Source organism: Nipponia nippon, unplaced genomic scaffold (genome assembly GCF_047370975.1).
Source record: "Nipponia nippon isolate SJK-2023a ecotype South Korea unplaced genomic scaffold, ASM4737097v1 scaffold_3, whole genome shotgun sequence".
Taxonomy (NCBI): Eukaryota; Metazoa; Chordata; class Aves; order Pelecaniformes; family Threskiornithidae; genus Nipponia; species Nipponia nippon.
The window spans coordinates 44015146-44035528 of NW_028262347.1; the positions used below are offsets into that span (position 1 = coordinate 44015146).

Sequence of the window (20383 nt, forward strand, 5' to 3'; positions counted from 1 at the left end):
TGTCCAATAGAGCCAACGCCAGCCGGCTCCAAGACAGACCCACCACTGGCCAAGGCCGAGCCCGTCAGTGACAGTGGTAGCACATTTGGAATGACATATTTAAGAAGGGGGAAAAAAAAAAAAAACTGTGGAACTGCAGCCAGAGAGAAGAGTGAGAATATGTGAGAGGAACAACTCTGCAGACACCAAGGTCAGTGAAGAAGGAGGGGGAGGAGGTGCTCCAGGTGCCAGAGCAGAGATTCCCCTGCAGTCTGTGGTGAAGACCATGGTGAGGCAGGCTGCTCCCCTGCAGCCCATAGAGGTCCACAATGGAGCAGATATCCACTGCAGCCTGTGGAGGACCCCACACTGGAGCAGGTGGATGCCCGAAGGAGGCTGTGACCCCGTGGGAAGCTGGCGCTGGAGCAGGCTCCTGGAAGGACCTGTGGAGAGAGGAGTTCATGCTGGATCAGGTTTGCTGGCAGGACTTGTGACCCCACGGGGGACCCGTGCTGGAGGAGTCTGTTCCTGAAGGACTGCACCCCAGGGGAAGGACTCACGATGGTGAAGTTCATGGAGGACTGTCTCCTGTGGGAGGGACCCCACGCTGGAGCAGGGGAAGAGTGTGAGGAGTCCTCCCCCTGAGGAGGAAGGAGCGGCACAAACAACATTTGATGAACTGACTGCAACCCCAATTCCCGGTCCCCCTGCGCCACTCAGGGCAATGAGGCAGAGAAAATCAGGAGTGAAGTTGAGCCCATAAAGAAGGGAGGGATGTGGGGAAAGTATTTTAAGATTTGGTTTTCTTTTGTCATTACCCTACTCTGAATTGATTGGCAATAAGTTAAATTAATTTTCCCCAAGTCGAGTCTGTTTTGCCTGTGACAGCAATTACTAATTAGTGACTGATCTCCCTGTCCTTATCTTGACCCGTGAGTCTTTTGTTATATTTTCTCTCCTCTGTCCAGCTGAGGAGGGGAGTGATAGAGCAGCTTGGTGGGCACCTGACGTCCAGCCAGGGTCAACCCACCACATTGAGTATGTGCTTAAGCATCTTGCTGGGTGTCTTTATCTCTCCACAAGCAGTAGCTGTTGTTTAGGGAATTTGGCATCTCACAGGAAAATGCCTTTTGGTTGCATTAAACTGACTAAAGTAAATTGCTGTTTCTCGATCTGGGGGGAAGCATATACGTTTAGAACTGAGCAGTGAATGAATGTGCCAAATGTAAAGCCAACAAACCAAACAACTAGTTTACTAATTCGTTGAAAAATGAGGAGGAGTATGGCCTGGGGAAAGGAACAAAGAGAGCCAGTGCAAGGCACAAAGGAAGCTTTGAGATGCAGTGTTATGCCATATGAGAACTGCACAGACCAGTTTTACTGAGCCATGGTAGAATCTGGTGAAGTGACCCAGGCCCTCTAATTTCCACTGAGCTGAAGAAAAACTCACAAAAGCTACGTGATCACTGGAGAAGGGTAAAGCTAATACAAACAGGTCTGTTTTCCATTCCACGCCACAAATAGTAGAAAAAGACAGTAGAAAAAGTAGAAAAGTCCTGCCCCCCCCATGCTGCCCTCTGCGTATTTTCGCCTAACAAATTCTTTTGTTATTGAAAAGCCTTGTGACATTTGGGTGTTCTTGAGCTCTCCTACATCCTTCCAGTGGCTTAGAGATTTATGTAGCTTTTGGCTCCTTGCATGAAATACATGGAGTTGTTTCAGGGTAGTAGGGTGTGTTCTACAATTTGTTGTCTTGGCAATGTGCAGGATGTTCAAGGCCATTCTGGCTTAAAGGTTTTTCCGTGATGTCTGTGATTGCAGAGGGCTGCACTTGGTGACCAGGGCGATCCCTTCCATGCTCTCAGGTAGTTCATTTCCTTGTTGTGGTACAGTTCCTTGATAAGTATTAGAAGTCCTGGGACTTCCTCGTTTCATCCTTTGTCATTTCAAAGCAGCATTGGTATCTTAGGGTTGGTTATGTAGGAAATTGTAAAGTTACACAGAATGGTCTGGCTTTGCTTTAAACAAGGTAGGTTGAACTAAGTGGGAAGGTGAATTAGGCTATCCCAGCCAAAAAATGTCAGATCCTCTACTTTTTTTAGTAATCCTGCTACTTTGATTCTCAGGGAGAAGGTTTTTTCCATGCTCTCCCAAAAAATTCAGACCAGATCAGTCTTCAGTGCTAAGGCCAGCAGTCTGGCCAGCTCAGTGCTATCCCTGGAGCCCACAGAGGTTAAAATCCTTCCTGGAAGGTTCCTGAGCCAGCTTGAACATGACTCCGTTTTGTCTTGCCTTTTTAATCTTAAGATGGTACGTGCCCTTGGCCACTCTCCTTCAAGGGGAAATCCCAGCATCCTTGATAGGTGTAGCGGGACTGCCATCTCTAGTGCAGGGCTACCTGTTGCCTTCAGGCAGAAAACCATACTATATGGTACCCACGTTTGACTAGATCTAACTCGTGTTTCTTTGCATAGTATTGCCTCATGGATATATTCTTGATGCATAAGCAATAACTGACAGCTGATAATTTAATTTGTTTCTGGCTCCTTCCTTATTTGAAATGAGTTAGCCACTTCATTCTGGGTACTGTAATGGAAAAAAAAAAATAGGAAGCTATTATTTATTATGTTAAATCAAAAAATTCAGACGCGAAGTTTTCTATTGATGTTTGGAAGACTAGTGTAAGTAAAGTGCTGTTTTTAATAAACAGGCTTGTGGTACAGAATATGCCAAATCAATATACTTAGCGGACTTCCGAAAGAGATGTTCCTGTACTCCTGAAGCACAACCTTTTGCCTCCTGCCAAGGTAGTTATCACTATCAATGACAATATCTTTCAATCTCTAATTTAGTTACATTGCTTAAGACTTCAGAAGGCAGCCAGGCAGAATAAAGACCTAGAACCCTGTTAAGGAATGTCTCTCACTCAGCCTCTGTGTGCCATATCCAGGCTGGAGGACACCATCTTCCTTTGTTATTCTTATGCCATAAATTACATAGTATTTGTTACGGTTGTTATTTTGGAATGGTACACTGACCTAACTGAAGGTGTTCACACAGCCTGGGCATCAAAGGCCTCACTGGTTTTGCACGGAGTGATATAAATCTCTCACTGCTAACACAGAGGCTTCTAAATTGGGATCATCTCCCCTCTTCCCTTGTGTAATTGAAGACTCTGTAGCCCAGTATCTTAGATATGGGTGATCCTTTGACAGTACATATTTTGTGACGTAATGTCACATGACATTGTGTTCTAAAGACTATACCTTTCTATATATTTGGAAATGACAACAATTAAATTTTTAATGTGTTGTGTATTCATACATTCAGTTTTATGCCCATACTGGTGTGACTGCACTGTTATCCAAAATAAATATTTCTGCCTCAATCTTTTAATCATATAAAAGATACAGTTTATGTCTGTCATAAGCGTATGTATGGACTTTATCCAGTGCTTGTTTGGTGCACTCTAGTTTGTAACCAGAAATCCCCAAATGAATCCAGAACAGCTATATGCAACAGGGCTGGAACTTGGTTTTCTGGGGGCACTGGGTGGGGAAAGGGGGGATGTATGTGTGAGTGGATACAGCTTGACAAAGGCATACACTCCTGCAAATACAGATATGTGCCTCTACATAAGATAGTGTGATTTCATTTAGGGTTACTGACCATGAAAATTCCTTATCTTAGTATTTTAGTTATGTAACACAGTAAGTGCAACTTGCAAGCAAAAAAAAAGGCAAAAAAAATTCTTTATGAAAGTGAAACATGGAACAGTAAACAATTCAGAATTATTGCTGAATTCACTTTATTATGTTTAAGCAATCCAGCAAATACTGTCAACTGACAGAAAATACTGTTAACTGTCTTGCAGTCCTTTAGTCCTGTACTACTACTTCATCTTTGTTCAAACTACTCAGTTTAAGAGTACATTTACTTTTTGGTTGAATAATTCCTATGCTGGTGAAGAGATACTACTTCGGGATTTAGTAGGATAAATGTAGTATTAATAGTAGTGGCAGGTGAACCACAATAAATGTATTATCAAACATGTTGTTTCTTTGTAATGCAGCCTTGCCCAGAGAGTCAAATGCGATGAGCCCTCTACAGATGAATAGTTAGAGGCATTGGTAGCTTCAAAGAATTTTGTAAAACAAGATGGTGCAAAAAATGAAGAGAGGGATAAAACTTTTCCTGTTTATAATGCCTTATAAAAGCAATCTTAAGGCGTTAGGGCCAAAGGAGAACTTAGACTGTCCTGTAATTTAGTTCTGGAAATCAAACAAAGTCCCAGAAGTGCAAACATTCAGTTGCCATGGCAAACAGCAATGCAAAGGTGAAATTTTTAAAAACACTCAGGGTTGCCTTGATTCTCTCCTACTGAACTCAGTATTTTTATAGACATAAGCTAAGATCCAGTCCTGTAGTCTGATCCTTATAAGTACTGCAAGAAACTTAAAAGTGGGAGCGTTTATTCAAAATTCCTGCAAGCTCCTTTATGAGTTGGATATTATTGTCTCTGCATTTTGAGCAGGGAAACTGAACAATGACGTAAGCATGGTATCAGAGCAAGTCAGAGACCAATCCAGGATTACAGCTCTAGAGTTCTTGACTTCTAACCCCGTATTAGCTCTGGTAATTCCACTCGCCTCCACAGTAATAGCTTGGTATTCACTGAGGGGAAAGGTGGAAACAATAAAATAAATATCTAGTTCAACTAGTCCTCAGTTCAACTAATGTAAGATGATTTCAGCTGCCTACTTTATCGTGCTTTTCCTAGTCCAGCTTTTAAGTTTCACGCATAGCTGAACTTTACCATTTCCCTTAAAATATTTTAGACCAAAAGAAGGGCTTTTTGGTATCCAGCCAATGCTTTCTTTCCCTGTTCTATGCTGTTATGCTTGCTTATAGTGCTGGTCATGTGCCAGATACTGTCCAAACTTCAGTCTTTCAGATACTTCCAACTCTGTCTTCAGCCTTTTTTTTTTTTTTTTAACAGTACCTGTCTACCTGCCTCATTTCTTCAAATCTACCTTTTGAGGGTCCTCTTAGCTTTTCGTAACATTTTCAGTGATCTGTTCAAATGCTTTACTTCTTCATACTGGCAAAGCAAAAACTGAAAACAGATGTATTTTTTCAACAGGCCAAGGTAAGGGTATTATCTGTAGTATGCATGGAAGATAGCAGCTGAAAGACATAAAATCACATTGGTATTTTTTGTTATATCTCATTGCAAACTGATATGTAGGAGAGAGCACTGGGTAAATTACAAGACAGTAGATCTGGATTTCGTGTCAAGCAAGAATTGCTTTGCAATTAGGGTAACTTAACCTCTCAGCTTTTTTTTTACCTATTCATAGGGGTGTTGCAAGATTCAGTATAAAAGTACTTTAAAGGAGCTTCTTACCATATGCTCGAAGGAACTGTCTAGGTGCAAAGAAAGGCAAGTATCAACTCTGTTTGATGCCCTTTTTAGTTTAAGGAGAAGGTGGAGAAGAAGGAGAGAAAGCACATCAAGAAGGAGCAAATGAAACCAGGGCCAGGGGAGGATATATTTGATTTTTTTGATATTTTAACTTCTCTCTGACTCTTCCTGGTTTCTAATCTTATACAGACTTATTGTCTTGAATTTTCTGATATATGGACTGAACTTTAAGAAAATAGTTAACAAAGGCGTTTGATATATTGATATATATCCATGTACCTGAATGCACCCTTAATGTTCCTGTTTTAAGCTGTCAGGTTGTTCTGTTCATAAAGCAACATTTCACATTGCATCCTAAAATCTCCATGTATCACAGACTTTGCTGAAGACTGACACTGCTGTGGATTGTGTTATTGTATTCTAGGGGAATTAATTTTGCCTAAGAGCCCACACTTAGTTATTCTTGAGACAGGACTGTAACCTTATAGGCAAAATGCTGATTTTTGTCAAAATGAAAAGAAACTGACAGTTAGCTTTGCCAGAGTATGTTGAACATGCATATGTAATGTCACTGCACAGCATAGATTAGAAAATTGTCTGCATACTTCATAAGTGATAGTAGCAATTGATTAAAGCAATTGATTGTACCCTGTGCAAGGAAGTATTTACGGTCATTAATGCCAAAAAGCACCTGTCAGCTTCAGAAAGGGCATCTGCTGATTTGTTGACAGGCAATTTCAAGTTCTCTTTTTACAGAAACTCATATTAAGGGCTTGCTTGAACCAGATGATCTTTAACAGATATTTCCTTTTTGCCAGATGCTGAAATGCAATTTTAGATACATCATGTGGTGTTTTCTTGATTTGTTTAAAATCCATGCTGAGAGGTGCTGAAACAATCATTCTGCGTAGTGATGTCTGTTATGCTGTCCCTTCCTATCCATGAATGTGGCTGTGCTCTTATCTGACTGTTTACCAAAGCTACATTCACATGCACCTTCCTACTCACAACATATTCCCTTACATCTGCTTTCTTTAAAAAAAAAAATCTCAAAATCTGTTTAGTGGGACCTGCTAAATTCTGCATTGGATCATTCAGCAGGGAACGTCAGTGTTTCAGTGTTAAGCAGCTTCCCTCTTTTGGGGTTGCTGTGAGATCTGTGGCATTATAGCAGTTTGATATAGAAAGAAGAAAGGGAAATAAATCCCTCTCCAAAGCTAGACTGACTACAGAATTGCGGATGGAATTGAAGGAAGTAGACAAAGGGGCTAGAAGTCTCATAATCTAACTGCAGTGTTGCTCCCCTGAATTAGTCTAGCATAAGTTTGCCTTCTCTAGGCCCCTCCTTAGATATCTAATACAGCCTGTTTTAAGAATATATTGTAGTATTAGGTGTTCAGTGGCCAGACTTGCTTTGTCGGTTAGAAAAATACATGAGGCACATTTTGGATAATGATGTTCTGCGTTGAGGTAGAGTGTGTCCATGCCTCAAGATGATGCAGACATTTGTTACGTTTTCTAACTTTCTGCTTCTGTCTCTTCTGGGCCATGGGTAGTACAGATTGCTTTTGTTTTATAGTCTTAGCTAATGTGTTTGCAAATTGCGATGAAAGAATCTCAGAAAATTACGCTATACATCAGCTGAGACAGAACAAATGGTTTTTCCTTTCAAACTGCTCCAGTGTGCTATTTGAGTGCAAATCAGTAGTTTTTATGAAGTGGCTAAAGTTTGGTCTGAATAAGCTATATTTCAGAGAATCTAATAATCAGAAATTAAACAGGTTTCCTCAGGACGGATAGGAAGATTAAATTAAAGGGTGGTTTACGTTAACATTTGGCTCTACAAAGAGGGAGAAATATTGCTATGTGGAATACTTAGCTTCATTAGCAAAAGTAGCCCAATTAAAATATCTGCCATGTGGGTTTTTTAGGGATTTCAAATAGACCTTTCTTGAATTTTCCTTGATTCAGAGATGCTAACATTAAATGTGACACATGAGATGGTAATTACAAGGTAATTATTTGATTTTCACTAAATAGACATTTCCATTAGATTCCTTCTGGCAATATCTAGCTGAGGAAGTTGATTTTATAGCCAAATACAATATCAAGATGTCTTTTCTTTACTCAACTATGTAAGGAACAATAATGATAACTACTTCTTTTAATGTTCCTAGCCATCTGTACCTCGACACTCTGCAATGTCTGATGTGCTACTTTTTGATTAGGCTATCAGATTTGCTGAATGTGGACTTGATGCTTCCTTTTTTCCTTTTATGTAGACTTGCAAAACCACCACTTGTCTTTTATCCTGCTTTTTGTAATAATATCATTGCATGTAACCTGCAAGGATTGGCTGTTAAGGTCTTCTGTCATGGACCAGGGTGACACCTGTGATTAAAAGGTCTGCCTGAATTCCCCAGTCCCTAGGTTTCTGCTTGTAGTGTCAAGATGAAAAAAGTCATGATGCTTCAAAGTTTCATCTTTAGGATTGCAAAATCAGATGCATTTGTCTGGCATGTGCACATACTATGTAAAAAAATATTTTAAGATACTGAAATGATATCTCTAGGTGATGTTATACAATTATGAATTTAGACCCAAATCCTAGCAGCAATAGGCTAGTTAAAACTTTTACTGTGCTTGCATAAGCGTGGAGGTGAAATTTACTTTAGATGCCAGCCCTACCCAGTTTGTTGACTAGGGAAGGAAGCCAAGGTGGCCAGGTAGTATGTTACTATGTGCCACTAACTACAGAAAATAGCATGACTTAGCTACCCTAAGCTGAGACATCAACTGCGCTTGGCTAAGAGCTCTGATGACTAACCTTGCACAGCCAGCCAAGCTGACAACCATTTATCTCAGGGGTATGAGACATTTCTACTGAACTGTGCAGCTGCTGCAGAGTTGGCTCTGCAGCTTCTGAGAATTAAGGCAGCAGTTGCAACCGTGGCCACTTGCATATCCATGCAGTACTTTTCACAGGCTGTTGTCGTTTGTCACTCAAGGTTCACTCTTGTCATTTAGGTTCTACGTTTCTTCAGCAAGTTGTAGCCTGGCTGTAAACTCCAGTTTGCTTTGCTTGTGGCATTTACCCACATATATAATACCCAGACAATGCTTCTGTCTACTATTTTTTGTTTCGTTTGGTTTATTTGTTGGTGTCTGTGTGATTGCTCCTCTGTGTCTAGGCAAAAGGAAAACCACTGAAGAACCAGAATGATCTACTGACTGGTCATCTCATTACTTGTGTTTGAGGACCAGTAATACTGATCAGCGCATCTCGTTTTTAATTCTGTAATGGTGCTATATACTGCCCCTTCCAGGAGACACTGCTGTCTGCTACAATGACAGTTACTGAAAAAATAATGTTCTGGACAGTACTAAATAAGACAGACACTTGACAGTGTCAGAAGTAGACTGTGACAAATGTGGATATAACAGAGAGGTTTAAAAAAACTGGTCTGTTCAGTTCTCTAATTTTCAGGGGCATCTCCACAAATCCTGTTGTTTTCATCCTAATCCAGTTTATTTTTTGTTTCTTTAGATCTTTGTACTATAGAACCATAACTTATCAAAATGCAATTTTAAACAATTGCTTAAGTTGTTTTTTTTCCTAACTGTAAAGAGGGCTAATATTCTAATATGCTGAGGAAGACAAAGAACATGGTACAAGATGAATTCATATTTTCCAACAGACTTTGTGATGTTTATATGACAGGTTCATAATAGTAATCCATTCTTGTGACAAATGTATCAAAGACAGAAATAGCACAGTTAATTTTTTAACATAAATAATTAGAAGGCTGCGAACATTTTTGGATTTTTAACTAATGGCTCATGATTTTGTCATCCTAATTGTCTAGCCATAAGGTTGTAAAATATTTCCACTGATGATTGTATAACTGCTTGCCGTTTTCTTGTGATAAAGTTAATTCAGTGCTAAACCATAGTAGAGTGATTAGAAATATTTTTTTGGTAAATGAGTTAATAAAGTATTATATGTTGTAACTGGAAAGAAATCTTTAAAATCTTTCTTTGAGTATGCTTACTTTATTTAGTGATCCTATTATTAATAAATTCTAGTACCAGTACAAAAGATCAGTGCTTTCCAGTTTGGTTTTTAATTTTGAGTTTTTCATTCTTTGCTGCTGCCGACCACAGAAAAGTACAATGCATCATCTCTTCTTGTAAAGAAAAATCCTCATTTAAGTTGATGACATTTAATTCTCTTATTAGTTTAAGATGTGGTTCAACAAAAAGGAAAAGCCAGCTGTGCCCATGAGAGAGGTGAAATTTCACGTGAATGTTAAAAACAGTAGTCTTGGGATATGAAGTCCCCAGATAGTTACAGAAAGGTGAAAGGGAGCAGAGAGCTGTTGGTGTAGAACAAAGGATGTTGCATGGTAGGCGCAGAGCAAGCATCGTTAAAATGAATGTGAGAGATCTTGGGTAGTAGCTTCGGAAATTGATGTACCTGTTTTTGTAGGATTTGTTTTGCTGCCTACCAGAAATCTGAACAATATGTAGGCCGTTACTTCTTGGATTAGTAAAGGAAGGGGTAGGCAGTAACTTGGTTTTGTCTCTTTAGACTTGGTAGACTTTCATATTTATTTTTAATAATTTTCTTTAGCAGAATTAAAACAGCAGTATGAATAAAAGTTACAGTATATTAGAGAAAGTGTTGGCTAACACTATACCAACGGTGAATTATCATCCTTTAGTGTATATATCCAGGTGAACCTCAGAATAAGTCTGTTCAGGATTTTCTCTTACCCTAAAAAGTTGTCTTTGAAGGGATGCATTTAAATGGCCTGCAAATATTGACATTGTTGCCACTGTAAGTCTCTTTAGGGTAATATGGAAAAGTTATTAGAACAACTCATCCAGAGATAACATTGCTTAGTCTGCTGAGGTGCTGATATTCAATATCAGGTTTTATGGGTGAATTGCTTGCCAACATTAGTGCATTTTTGTAGAGCAGAATTGAGAAATAAATTAAAAAACCCTCACGCCGAACTTCCAGAACAAAAAGCTCAGCAGTGTTATGTAACGTATAATCACATCCTGCAGTGGATATTGTAGCAGGTTCTTCCGTCCTGTGATAAAAACAATTAGATTTTGAATCTCCAAACACTGGAACGCAGCCAAATGTGTATCGAAGGTAGTGAAGTTCTTCAAAGTGTTTACAGTTAGATGGCTTCTGTTAGTTCCATAAAATACACCAGCTGTTAATGTAAAGATCTATGTTATCCTTCTAGGAAGGATTTGGGAGACTGATTAAAAACCTTCACTGTGCTTCTAAATAAATCTTGGTCTATAGATGTAACAAACAACCTAAATATGACTTCTGAAACCAGTTTTGCTAGGAACTATTTTCTTATCACTTCATATAATCCAAGAAATCTAGTCTAAATATTGTTATGAAGCAACTCGTGGAGGACTAGATTTCTTTTTTCTTCAATGACTCAGAAAATAACAGTAGCATTTTATCTTTTTGTCTAGGAAAGCCTGAAAATACTTGGAATTAAATATGATAGTATGCTCTGTCAGGAGTGCTGATTGTTTCAGCTGAAGCCTTGAAAACTTTAGCTTAGGAAAATGAAGTTACCCTCTGATGTATAAAGTTCTTACAGCTTTTTTATTACTAATAAATGTTAGTAGTATTCTCATGTGTTCATATTTGCAAATGGAAAAACGTAGGCTTTATGTAAAGTTTGAAAATTCTGCTATTTTCTGAGAAAACGGCTGAGACATACCCAGCAATCACAAAACAGGAATGGCAAGCTATGCACAGAGCAGCTCCACAGTTACTGCGTGGCAGATGCAGCAGAGTGGTTGAAGTGTCCCTATATAGTGTGAACACATCCAACTTGTCTGCTGTAATGGTCTGTCAAATGCAAAGAATTCCTGGGAGTCTGTGCCACATTTGGTGTACATCCACATCTCTGGCACATCTGACATCCCATTTGTACAGCAGGACTACAGTAGCTTCACTGTGAAATGCATGTTAGTAGAGGAAGAGCCATATATTGTCCTGGATAGATACTGGGGGGAATGCTAGTGCTGTCTGAAATTCTGATAGTCCTTTGGCATTCCTGCGTATGGCCAAGAGTTGTCATAAGGGCATAAGCTCAAGTTGATTTAGATATCAACTTGTGACTGTGTTGTCACTGGCCATATTATCACTGTTAATAGGGTTTTTTTTTTCATGAAAAGAGAATCTTTTAGTGTCCACTGATTCATGTGATTGTGTATTGATCATGAAGTTATGATAGTGACCTAAGTGTGGTTGATTGAAATATCAGAGTGGATGCCTCTTTTAACATCAAGCCAAGCATGAGGATGAAGCAGAAGCTGGAAAAGGCAGTTGATGAGCAACAGGAGATTTGAATCCACCAGGACTGAGAACCAAGGGGGGCAGCAAGCCATGTTCTGGGCAGTGCTAGTAGGAGAAACAGAACCTGAGAATGTGAGAAGCATTGTGCAGCTGGGAGAGAGATGCAGGGGCACTTGAGGAGCATCTAGCACTTACCGAGGGTTAATAGCTCCTCTCTAGCCTGTGTATGAGTTCTGTGTAGCAGAAACACAGCATGTCAGATGGAGGTGTGGAATATAAGCAAGAAAAGACTAGCCAATTTCCTATGGGAAGAGGACTGCAGAGCCTCCATGGAGCCGAAATCCTTGGATCTTTAATCTGCTAAGAACTGAAATATTGAGGAAGCAACAGATGAGCAGCATCTTTGAACATTAGGCAGCAGGTAACTAAATATGAATGAACAGAGGCCAAAAAAAGCAGCTTTATTGCTGGTATTGTAAAAAGTAGTCCTAGAGACAAATTCTGCAATAAGCAGAGTCCTTCACTAAGTAGAGAAATCCCTAAAGCTGAAAACTGTGCTCACCTTTAACCACATGGGTCACAGGGTGGGAATGGCCGAGCCACAGACTGAATGGGCAGAGGAAGCAGGGTTTAAATACTGTTTTTACCACCAATGGCCACAGTGACACTTCATGTGTGTTCTGCTAAATTGTAGGCTGAAATATTTAAATATTGTATGTCAAGAACTAAAAAAGGCTTGCAATCTAGTCAATATCTGTAACTTAAATGGCTGTCCAAATGGCAGCTCCCCTGTATAGGTACTCTGTCTTTATATACTGTGCTGCATAAATGCTCATGTGTATGAATGAGGATGGGAGAATTTCTCCTGCCCCACCAGGAAATATGTGGTACAACCAGTATCCTTTCTTTTTCGTTCTGTTGCTCTAAATTTTTCCCTTGTCTTAAAAAATGGCTCCTTGTATTTGTTTATCTTTTCTCTTTCATTTTGTGTTTCAATAATTGTTTCCTTTCCATTAGGAAAACCAGCAGCATGCATCCATATTTATCCATTTCTACAAACTTACTCTCTGTCCTGGTTTTTCCCCCTAGTTTTGAGAGGACAGAGGATCTGGTAACAAGCTCTAACAGGCAGAAGTTTTCGGTCTCTTTTCTTTGTACACTGGCACCTAATGGCAGGCACAGATCTGAGATTTATTTTTTTTAAAGCCTTAGGTTGTTTTAAAACCCTCTGGACTGTTGCAGTCCAAAATGTGAGAGCTGGTGGGTACATTTTTGTGTGGCACTCACTGTGTTGGTCCCATTTTGTATACAGTCTGCAAGGCTTTCCAGAAAAGGGGGTCCATAGGAGTGCTTAGCTTTCCTACCACTATTTATTCCCTTACCAGACTTACATGACATTTGCAATAAAGATGGCAATAAGTACTTTTTTTTTTTTTTTCTGGTTTGCTTATTTGCTGGAGAACTTTTCATTCTAGATTTTGATTTACAGAATATCAAAGACTACTGAGCCTCCTTTCATTCATTATTCTGCAGCTCACTTGTTTGGCACAATCATGTCTACTATGATACGTGTATCTCTTTATCAAATAATGTGTATATTGGTTTTTACTCTTCAGTACTGTTCTCCATCATTTCTTACTGGCAGGGTGATGGGTGTGAGGGCAAGAATGCTGTCATCTTCTATACGGTAACTTAGAGGAGTGCTATTTAGGGTTTTTTTGGTGGAGGTGTATTTAAAATTAGTTTCTGTTTTGTTGTATTACAGGCCTGAATTCAGTCAGTAATGACCTCAATAGCGCCTGTTTTAATGTAATCCCTGCTTGCTGACTGCTGTTCCAAGAATAAAAATTTAAGCCAAAAGATTTAATGAAATCCTTTGGGATTAGTGCTCACTGGGCTGGGGAAATTGCATATCAACCTTTTCTCTGTACTCTAACCATACGGTTTGGTATTTGAATAGGAGGGTGTCCAAGAGAGACAACTCTGAGTTCATCAATAATTTACATTTTTGTTAGTTACAAACCTGGTATTTGGGATTCTGTTGCCATAGCAATCCATCTGGGCCTGAACGGATAGTGTTTTAAGTGGTGGTTGTATAGGGATTCACAGTGTGTGCTTTAAATCCCTTCCAAACTAATCCTCAGATCTGTTCCGTGACTTATTTGAGGCTTCAACAAAATCAATGTTACTCACAGTAAAAAGTTTATGCTGAGCAAATTAAGCCCATAAAATATTAGAATATGCATATGATTAAGGGCTGTAAAGTTCATAATGTACGACAATTTCTGTTTCAATATGTGAAGCAATTAATAAATGCCCACAGCTCCATTTTTTTCAAAATACATTTAATTTGTTGCACATATGCAACTAGAAATTATCCAGACTCTGTGTTGGTTATTAGCTAATTTAAACTTCATAATCGAATGTTAGCCTCATTTTCCCAGATGTCAGTTCTATGTTTTACAGGATGTCAGTCTATTCATAATACTATATAACTTCACTTTCAATTAATCTGATTTTCTCTCTTATAAATAATTCTAAAGCAGAGAATAAAATTTGAAATTCCCATTTTCATTTCTAACACTACTGGAGTTGGGTTTTGAGGCTGCGCTGCTAAATTCAGTAGGCTAAACACCAGCTGTTTTTTGTTTGAAGTTTGGTTTATGTTTTCTCATTTTGCCACCCAAAATTTCAGAATGGGTTATTCAAAACCTCCCAGATATGCCACATAAAGGGATGCCCTCAGGTTTGAAAGAGGATCAATAAACTCCTGAGCAAACCTGGGCTAAGTTTCAGCTCTGTCAAAACCAAAACCCACCTGAAACTGATTTCCAGAGCTTCAGTTCTTCATAACAAAAATGTTGTCCAGTTGTGCTCTCAAACCGTCACTGAACCATAATGATGATGTGTTAGCAGCTCTTTATTACTCCAGAGTATAACGATTCAGTTTGCAAAATTATTCCTCAGTGTTTGAAAGAAGAGAGAGAAAAATATTCAAATAACAGCCATATGCTCTACTAATGAGTGTTTAGCCCGTAATCCTAAACAGACAAAAATTGTTTCTTCATGGAGTTTGTAAAAGATCACAGGGTTCTTCCTGGCTGTAAAAATAGTAATAGAATAAAGAAACTGCAGATGGCCTAAGAGATCTTGAGAAATCTTTAATTACCATGCAACTTCCCTTTCGTCTTTTATATTACAGTTCACAGTGAATAGTGAAAGATTTAATAGAAGGGGCTTATTTTTGCCATGATTCTGTGATGCTAAACATGGTCTGTCACCTGTAATAAATATAAATCTGCTCTGTTTCTGTATGAGTTAAACAAGTTTCCTGAGAAAAACTGCAAAGAATCCCTTCCTTGCAGTGGAGTAGGGTTTCATTTCATGAGTAAAGATATGCATGTATATTCTTAAATTCAGTGTGGCTGACTGAATTTTGTTTATTTTAGAGGTCCAGTTCTTGTACCCCAGCTTAATGGGACTATTTCCATAATTGGTTACCACTAAAGGTAACTGGGAACAGAAAGCTTAGAATTCACTAAAAAAGGCTCTGTTTTGGTTGCTTCTGCATATCCTTATGACTAACTAAAGTAAAAGTTGCAGACCATTTACATGATTACTTACCCTAAAATTACATGCCCTAAAGTATCTTCTGTAGATACCATTTGTAAAATACAGATTATGCTTCAAAGGGATATTACAAGATGTATTCAGGCATATCAAAATGTGTTTCTGTTGATATTTCCAATGGTTTCATTAGGAAAAGTCTTCCCTTGAAAATATTATTGAAATGAAAACTGAGCCTTGGAAGATACTAGCGGTATGACAGCTGCTATTTGTAGCTCTGGAAATATAGTTGTCACTGCAGGGGATCTCCTGCACTGAGGACCCACAGGAGTCCATAACCAAGGGTGAATGAATTAATCTGCCAACACATCGCATAAAAACCAGCCTGTGTTTAATAGTAACTGATAGAAACACAGTTGAATTTCTCTGGTAATTTTTTGATCTTTCTTTAGAAATGCAAATCTTTCCTGTTTATTTCTCTCTATATATTTTAGCTCTGCAAATCCTTGCAAAGAGTGCTGATATTTAGCATCCTTGATTACTGTTGATTTTTATTGATTAGTTTTTACTTATTTGTTCCAGATCTGCATTATCTTTTTCATGTTTTGGAAACTCCGTCTGTCAACTTCAAGGGTGCAGGCGGGCTGTCTCTGTTTGCACTTAATGAGGCACCGCATTTACTCATGGTTTCGCTTAAATTTGCTTCTCTAATCTAGCACATAACCTGTATTTTTGTTCAGTTATTTCCAGTTAATACTCAAGTAAACATCTGTCTTTCCTTTCCATTTTCTGTCTTTGCAGCAGAAGGAAATAGTTAATCGCCTGAAAGGCTCAGTAATAATATGACACAGCTTGACACAGACAGCTTAGAGAAACAGGGGAAGATTGAGACAGTGTACCGCAGAGCAGGTGTGACTCTGTGTGTTAATTTCTCTAAGGCACTTGCAGCTACCTCTATTCAAATGCAAGATGTACACAGAGACCTGAACCAAAACCCTGGCTCTGAACCCCGGGAGAAGGTTGGGATTAGAGCTTTTAACTGAAACCTGTCTCTGAGTGTGTCTGAATTTCAAACTCCTCAGTTTGGAAGGGTTTGAATGACAGGGAGAGGCAAAGTTTTGGTTGAACCCATTCAAGAGGTAATGGAGTACAGTAGTTCAGATTAGGTCTGTCATGGCCTGTACCAGGACATTTTATACAGCTAATAAGGAGCACCAAGCTATGTAAGGCCTGCTAAGACTATTATCAGATGTATTACAAACTCTGGGAAAGAAGTGAGTTGATCCCACAGCTGTGTTTTACACCAGCATCTGAATTACTCTAAACCCTTATGAAATAAGGCTTTCCTATCATTGTCCAGCTAACTTTGCATTGTTTGAGTGCTCCACAACTCCTCACCGATGTCTAGGACATAACGAAATAGGCTGTTAGATAGAAGAGCTAATCCCTACAGTTCAAAAAAGTTCAAAGCTTAAGAACAACATAATATTGTATGCTTCGGACTTACGGCCTGTATAGCCCTCAGCTCCAAATAGCTGGTACTTGTTGCCTAACAAGTTTCTTCAGTAGGCTGACATGCAAGTGAGTGATTTCTGGGATATCATAGATACTGACAGAACTATACAGAAGGCAATATTACTTTTTTTAATAAAAAAGAAGGGAAAATTGGATTTTTTTTTAATCAGTTATATTCTGAATCCTTTATTATTTGAGTCATGAAAGATGGTAGCTTCGTCAATTTAGAGTGAGATGCTGGATGGAATCGTGATTTGCCTTTTTTAAAGACCAGAGTAAGGGTCGATGTTTGACAATTTTAGATAACAGCAGTTTCATTTTCCTATGGCAAAGTTGATGTAAAATTAAAAATACATTTACCTATCTTGGTAAATGTGCATTTGGCTCCCTTTTTTAACCGCATCAAAATTGGTCATCTTCGCATTTAAGTGCCTTCACAGCTTGACCCTGCCTGCTCGTTCACGTCAATGTTGCCCTTATTGCAACCCTTGTTACTCATCAGTCCCAATTTTCTCCCTTCTCTCATGCAACCTTTATTCATGAATATTGTTAATAGTAAAAATCTGCAAAGCCAGTGTGCTGTGTTCCTTCAAATCCGGCCTTAAAATGCACCTCTGTTGCGGTGCCTGTAAACTGCCCAAGAAGGGCTAAGCAGCTGGTGTGCTGTGATCAGTGTTTATTATGCTAATTGTCTGCATGAAACAGTGGGAGTGGAGCATCAAACACCCCTCTGCTGCATGTCCCACTCTCCTCCAGAAGCAGTGGGGGAGGCTGTGGCTGTCATTGGAGGTACACGTTGTTTCTTCCTTAACTCCTCAGTCTAATGGGGTAATCCAGCCAAGATCTAATACAGCATGAGAATTTAATTTTGACCAGAGGATTGCCAGCCTCACAGGTGTGAAAGCCTGTCACCTTACCTAAACTGGGGAGGGCTGCAGGTGCCCAGATGAAATTCAGATGCCCAGAATTTGGTATGAGGTTTCAAAAGAGATTTGTCCCCTGAACCTGTGGATTTCCCATCTCTGCTGTTATTGTAGTATCTAAGACTGGAAACTTTGACTTTTAAGGATAAGGAGCAATGTGGATTTTCTCTTCTAGATGCTTTCACAAAAACCCAAGACTTTAAATCTTGGAGTAAACCAAAACTAAATATGAAAATGGCAAGCTTCTATGACACAAATGAAACTAGGTAATTTATTTTAGGTAGGTGATAAATGCATGTATTTGTTTTTCTTACAGAAACGTGGAGTCCTGAAAAAACAAAGAGAAGAGAGTTAAGCTCACAGTCTGTATTGTGAACAGTAAGTGACCGGATTATGTACTCTGAAGCTGAACACTATTTCTACTTCCATTTTTTTTTTTATTTTTTCTTATTTGCAGTTATTTTAACAAGTGTAACAAATTAGTGCAGTGAGTATTACTGCTTTTTATCCAACTCAGTTGCATTTCATAGGGGTAGACTTTTATTAATCCTATAATCATGTTAGGTAAGAGGCCCAGATAATCCACACAATGTGTCTTCATCGCTGCCCATACTGAAAATATTGCCTTTTTCTTCTCAGTAAAAGTGAATTGTAATACTAGAACGTACCAAGTTAAAAATAGTATTACACTAACATTTGCTCACACCTGAAATTTTGCAGAGGAACACTTAGGTTTATCACTGTAGTCAGAACCTGTTGGGTCTGGACACGAATAAGAGAGTTTTATGGGTTTGTGTTAACCACTTAATCACTGACTAATTGTTCTGAACTGCTCTGGTCAGAGCTGTGCTGTTCACCACACAGTATGACCAATCACAATGCATGGCTGCACTGGCCTTTGATAATTACAGCTTTATAAAACATCAAGAAATTAAGACTGCTCGCAGAGACAAGAAAATGAGCCATGGTTGTGTTGTGGGTGATATTATTGATGTCCTTTGAAAAAAATCTCAGGCTGCTGGTGAAGTACCAGTTGTGATACAGTAGGGAACGGACACTGCTTTTATTGACAATCCTAAGTAATATGCCCTGGGAAACGTAGCAGGGTATATGGGTGTCCTGTATTACTGGGTATTAAAAGGTGGCAATATCCTTTGAGAACCAAAGCGGGTGAATGTGTGCTAAGGCATTTCTGTTAACAGTTGCAACAAAACACTTCCTCTGTACTAGGTGCTAATAGAGCCTGCCTTTTTGTGGTAGAAGATTGTGGACAGTAAGTAATGTACAGACAATATGTGCTCTTCAGCACTATTCTGCTTATAGAACATGCATTTGGCTGTTTCGCGCAGTAGAGTTGAAGGAATTTTATTGTCATATACAAAATGTCAGCAGAACTGCTACCTTGGCCTTTTGGAGCGCTGATTTTGGACTGGTTGAGAGAGGGAGGCAGTCCTGAAGGGCAAAGGAGTCCAGGAAGGCTGGACATTCTTCAAGAAGGAAATCTTAAAGGCACAGAAGCAGGCCGTCCCCATGTGCTGAAAGACAAGCCGGCAGGGGAGAAGACCGGCCTGACTGAACAGGGAGCTTTGGCTGGAACTCAGGAATAAAAGGAGAGTTTACGACCTTTGGAAGAAGGGGCAGGTGACTCAGGAGGACTACAAGGATGTCGTGAGGTTATGCAGGGAGAAGATTAGAAGGGCCAAAGCCCAGCTGGAACTTTAACTGGCTACTGCTGTGAAAGACAACAAAAAATGTTTCTACAAATATATTAGCAACAAAAGGAGAGCTAAGGAGAATCTCCATCCTTTATTGGCTGCGGGGGGAAACATAGTGACAGAGGACAAGGAAAAGGCTGAGGTACTTAATGCTGCCTTTGCCTCAGTCTTTAATAGTCAGACCAGTTGTTCTCAGGGTACCCTGCCCCCTGCGATGGAAGACAGGGATGGGGAGCAGAATTAAGCCCCCATAACCCGAGGCGAAATGGTCAGCACCATGCTACACCACTTAAACACACACGAGTCTATGGAGCCAGATGGGATCCACCCAAGGACATTGAGGGAGCTGGTGGAAGTGCTCACCAAGCCACTTTCCATTGTCTATCAGCAGTCCTGGCTAACCAGGGAGGTCCCAGTTCACTGGAGGTTAGCAAATGTGATGCCAATCTGTAAGAAGGGCCAGAAGGAGGATCTGGGAAACTACAGGCTTGTCAGTCTGACCTCAGTGCCAGGGAAGGTTATGGAGCAGACCATCCTGAGTGCCATCAACACGGCATGTACGGGACAACCAGGGGATCAGGGCCAGTAGGCATGGGTTTATGAAAGGCAGGTCCTGCTTGACTGACCTGATCTCCTTCTATGACAAGGTGACCCACTTAGTGGATGAGGGAAAGGCTGTGGACATTGTCTACCTGGACCTTAGTAAGGCCTTTGACATGGTTTCCCACAGCATTCTCCTGGAGAAACTGGCTGCTCACGGCTTGGACGAGTATACTCTTTGCTGGGTAAAAAACTGGCTGGATGGCTGGGCCCAAAGAGTTGTGATGAAGGGAGTTAAATCTAGCTGGTGACTGGTCACAAGTGGTGTTCCCCAGGGCTCAGTACTGGGGTCAGTTCTATTTAATATCTTTATCAACGA

General features: G+C 39.7%; 1 protein-coding gene across 3 annotated transcripts in view; it reads left to right on the plus strand.

Annotated features, from left to right (window-relative positions):
* Positions 1–20383, plus strand: part of SYT1 (synaptotagmin 1) — a 360726-nt gene that overhangs the window by 108059 nt on the left and 232284 nt on the right. For 2 of the 3 annotated variants that reach the window (XM_087766719.1, XM_087766721.1), the window contains exon 3: positions 18066–18127. The exons of the other annotated variant lie outside the window; for it this stretch is intronic. The gene's annotated coding sequence lies outside the window, so the exon portion shown is untranslated. The remainder of the gene's footprint in view (positions 1–18065; positions 18128–20383) is intronic. 3 annotated transcript variants of the gene reach the window in all.